At 46.7% G+C, this 4,730-nt stretch overlaps 1 long non-coding RNA gene across 1 annotated transcript; it reads left to right on the top strand.

Annotated features, from left to right (window-relative positions):
* Positions 1-337: 337 nt before the first annotated feature.
* Positions 338-3,886, top strand: LOC144165024 (uncharacterized). The gene is made up of 4 exons (XR_013321314.1): positions 338-492; positions 2,555-2,688; positions 3,238-3,296; positions 3,616-3,886. It is a non-coding gene; the product is annotated as an uncharacterized LOC144165024 (long non-coding RNA).
* The last annotated feature ends 844 nt before the right edge of the window (positions 3,887-4,730 follow it).

Genomic DNA, 4,730 nt, shown 5'->3' with positions numbered 1-4,730 from the left:
GTATATCCTCCGCGAGAGAGAATAGAACAGTATATCGACTCTACCAACTTCAGCTGCACGCTTTCAGGTGTGCAAAAAGGCAGACACCTCTATGGCGGACGCGAACTCTTTGAAATCGTATGAAAAAGTAGTTACCTAAACAGCCACAGCGCCGGGCCATGAAATAAAGCGTACTTAAAATAAAGTGCAGCGTATTCAAAAGAGCGTACGAGGTAGTGTTACACGTCCTCTAGGAATGGGTCATTTGTGTGTTCTAACGCAACGGTGTCCGTCGGACTACTTGAGCGTTGTACCTTTGCGCGGTCTTTTCATCGCGGCGGGGCTGGCGTACGGACGCGTCTCTCCGATGTCTCCGTCTCTTTTGTGGCATTGAAACCGCCGTAGTACTCCTGTACGTGTCTGTGAGGTGCGTTTTGGTGTCGGTGGCTGTGTTTGAAGTATACCTGACTGGTGGAATAACATCGTTTGGCTGCTGCGGCCGCCGCTGAAAACGTAAGTCACCATTTCAGTTTTTCTTGCGCAGTACGGGATCGAGCTCGCGCTCGTTCCCGCCAAAACTTCAGCTTTATTTATAACAACTGGCGCTCGTGAGTGCTGCTTAGCCTTGTTGGTTCTTGCGAAGCATTAAGTGGTCACATACATGTGCTTTCATTTGTGTGACACCAGTTCTAGCTATCCTTTTTCCGGCTTTGTGTTTTTCGAACAAGCGGCCGTGCTTCCATCGCGGGTTCACGACGTTCAGCATGCGTTGAAACAAGACTCGTGTGCAGTATAAGAGTTGCGGATTTATTAAGCTGGCTTCTTTAGGCACTGGACACATGTACGATTGGTACACGCGATTCGCATGCGACTGATCGTTACGACTGTCGCCACGAGTAGCCGTACGCGTGAATTTGAGACACATGGCCCGATGCGCGCATGCGATGTGTCGTCGGCGTCGCACCGCCCACTGTTTTTGCTCTATGGTCAACTACGACGATCGCTGAGCTGAATTTGCAGATTCCGCGCGTTTTTTCGCAAGAAATTGATAAAGCAAGCAATCTTGAAGCGTTTTCTGCCTTCGGGAACAGTCCGCGCTCACGCCGGCCGCGCCTGCCAGCTCGACACACTCAGCGGCTCGAACCGGCGCAGACCACGGTAGCAACCGCTCGTCGCTGCTCTCCCGAATCAATCTGTTCGCTAAGAAGAAGTTCCACATGCGAAAAAGTAGGTGTTAATGTGGTGAAAAATTGTGCTAGGGATTGTTGTCAGGGCTTATTTTAAAAGCGGCGATCAGATATCTGCCGCTATGCCAGCCTGCGCTGACCAGCCGTGTATGCCGCGGCGCGCGGTGCGCCGAGCGGTCGAGAGATGGCGATACCTGCGCGGAAGCATCCAAACAGGCTACGCAGATGTCTTGGTCACCGATCGCTCAAACGGCCGTTATAGCCCAAATAAAGTTTCACATGCGAGAAAAAGGATGATAGTGTGGTGAAAAGTTGTGTTACGGATTGTCATCCGCAGTTGCACAGATAGCGGCGATCAAATGTCCGCCAGAATGCTAAGCCTAAGGTTCCCAACACCCGAGCCGACCCGAGCAACGCAAGCCTGTTGCGGGCGGTTGGGGCTCAGCGGACTCTCGATCGCAATGATGGCACGACTGCATCTGGCTTGCCAGTCGCACGTCGTGAGCCTCCTCGGACCAGCGAACGACCCAAAACAGGCCCTAACGATCAATCGTAACGATCAGTCGCATGCGAATCGCGTGTACTAATCTTACATGTGTCCAGCGCTAGCTATAAATTAGGCTTTCGTTTCATTATCTTCTTGAGCAACGTAAATATATTGTCGAGCGACAAGGTAATTACACTGCCGCTGGGCTTATCCGTCGGTTCCGTTCCCATCTGGCGCGTCTGACGAGGCAGAAGTGAGCGACGGCGACAACAACACCGTAACCAGTTTATTACCCAATCAGTTAGGTTGGTAGCGTCGCTTTATTTGGTTACCCCTTAAAATATAACGCAGTCAAAGGTCACAAGGTTTCAATTCAACCTCCAAGTTGGCATAGATGTCTTGCAAAAAAAAAAAAAAAAGAACGTGAACGTTTGTGCGTTCCGAACCCATTGTGTAGTGCGTTGCCTTGTAGCCTCTGGTCCCGTGTTGTTAGAAAACAATACTTAACGCTAATAAAACGTTGTCGGCAGGAAATTTCATCGCGATTAATTGTTTATGTGGCTACAGTAGCCACAACAAAATTTCACGGAACCGCTGGCGTGTTGCTTTGTCTATTGGACTTTTTTCTTATTACCTTGCGCGACTGCAATAAGAGTGAAGCCCATTTTCGGTGAAATTCCGTACTGTTTTCTCAAGAAAGAGCCAAGTAACGGCTACCGTAAAACGTAGTATTGAAAAATGAATACTGCAGTACGTTTTGTTTCATAGCGAGTGTTGACAGGCTATAGAACTTTAGGCTGAATATTTTCACGAGGACATGTGGTAAAACTGTTGCTAGGTGCTGTATTTAGTAAGCAGCGTGCATTTAGCATTATAGTGAACGTTTTTTTACTTATTACAGGCGCTACGACGTAAAGGTGTTTCCCGTGGATGTTTCCAGGGCTATTCTACAATAGTGCTGTTCAACAACATATTGTGATCGCCTGGCGTTCGGAAGCAGAAAGAGAGCAAAGATGCCTGATGCGGCCGACAGCTGTAAGTAATAAACACTTCATCTTTGGTCACTTTGCCATAGTCATCTGGCAAATAAAATTGTGTCTTTTAGCCATCATGGTGTCATTTGCATGCACTTTTGCTTTCTAGCATCGACTGACCTTAGTTGTGTTTTATTATAAATGTCATTAGAGACATAACATAACTGCGTAACCAATTTAAGCTTGATTAAAAATGTGTCGCTTCCACTGCAGTGCATTAATGCTGTAGCTTTTTCAAACTGCCAAACACTGCAGTATTTTTTAACAAACTTATTTGGTCACGAGTAAGATTCGATGTGCAGCTTCAAGATTGATGGGGATTAGGAATGCGGTTGTGCGGCATTTATTTTCTGCTTGCCTCTTGTTACTCTCCATGATTCGGCCTTGTTACTGTTCACTGATCCCATGCAGGTTCTCTTGTTGGTCTGGCTGCTTTTTCTGAAAGTGGTTGGTTGGAAAAAAAGAGGAGGAGGACCTTGTTGGTTTAAAATTTGAATAGGGGATCAGGACCCCGATGCTTTAAATTAATCCGTGCTCTCGTTCTTCTCAGATGGCTTTTCAGTTGCACTGCTGGTGAAAGAAAAGCCAGAGGCCTTGCTCTCAAAGCTGGTATGCATATTTTTCTTCTGTATGTTGAGTAAGTGAAATCCAGTGTAGTACTTGTGAATCAGGCTCAGCAATCACTATCACAGCAATTCAAATTTGCTAAAGGGAGCATTTTGCCTCATCAGTAGACAATTGTGAATGTTACATTGATGAATCGTTAGCGTAGTCACTAAATTGTTAGCTTTAAGTGTATAGACTACTAACTAGCGATTCGTTTTCCTGAGAATCGCTTTGTACAGTGGTTTGTCCACTGAGGAAGGAAGAGCAAAATACTGTTACTTGTGTTTCTTCTGGTACTTGCATTTGTGTGCTTTTTATGCAGGAGCCAGGAGAGACTTCCCTTTACCCCAGGATCTTGTTCTCGGGCCAAACTGCGGAGAAATCTGGAGCCATGACCGTGCACTTCGAAGAGCTCCAGCTGACGGCTATGGACATAGTGGACGGGTTCGCTTTGCTTTTGGCGGTCTACTGGACCTTCAACATCCAGTATGCCCCAAAGACAAAGCGGACCTGTCTGCTTTTTTAGATGATGCTCGGCCTACCACCGACAGAGCAAATGGTTTCGGTCATAAAAGCAGCAACTGCAATACAGGTGGAGCCACGTGTGTGAGGATGTCAAAATAAAGCATGAAATGCAGTGTGAAAACGATTTGTCTTTTTTTTTCGGCTAAGCACAAACGACAGCTTTTTTTGTAAAGACGCCTTGCTATGTTTACTTGTGAAGTAATTTTACTGTATTTCAGTTTGTAAGCATGAAGTAAAGAGGGCTGACATTAATGCTGTTGTGGATGCTAAAGTGTAGTCTTGTTAAAGGTAACATCGTGCTGCCTCTGAATAGTAGAGTTCGGCAACTCGCAGGTAGTGCATAGATCCTGCTTTAAAGGAATACATTAGTTCTGACAAAGAGTAAGCTAGCCCTCCTTGAGGAGGCATTATGGGACTCTGGTTGAAAGAATACAATGATTCTGAAAAGAGTACGCTAACCCTTCCTGGTGAAGTATTGCAAAATGCTGTTTGGTGGAATAAGGTAATTCTGAGGGGTGGCAGAGGTATAGCAAGATTCTGGTAAAGAATTGTATAACTCCCTGACTGGAGGAATTATTCGATCCGTGGTGAGGGAATTGCCGGACGTGGTTCCCGCAACTCCGGTGAGAATACCTCGACCCCCTCTCCGCGAGAGGCCCGCGACTCCCTTGTGAAGGGTAAGGCTATTCTGCTAAAAAGGGACTTGCCTGATGCTGGAAAAGGGAATCGTATATGGGACAAGGGTTTCTATTCCCTTTGGGAATTGGTGGGACTCCTTTAGTTCTTAGAGTGAGGAAGCTTTGCGAGTGTTCTCGGTTCATCATCATTCAGACATATGGCGATCGCGCTTGAAACCGCATGCTTGAGATCTTCGGAAAAGAATCCGGCTCCCCTACTCATGTGGTCGTCACC

This window comes from Haemaphysalis longicornis, unplaced genomic scaffold (assembly GCF_048455015.1).
Source record: "Haemaphysalis longicornis isolate Haplotype H1 unplaced genomic scaffold, Haemaphysalis longicornis Haplotype H1 scaffold_14, whole genome shotgun sequence".
NCBI lineage: Eukaryota > Metazoa > Arthropoda > Arachnida > Ixodida > Ixodidae > Haemaphysalis > Haemaphysalis longicornis.
The sequence above is the reverse complement of the archived record's forward strand: the minus strand, read 5'-3'. Positions and strand labels throughout refer to the sequence as shown.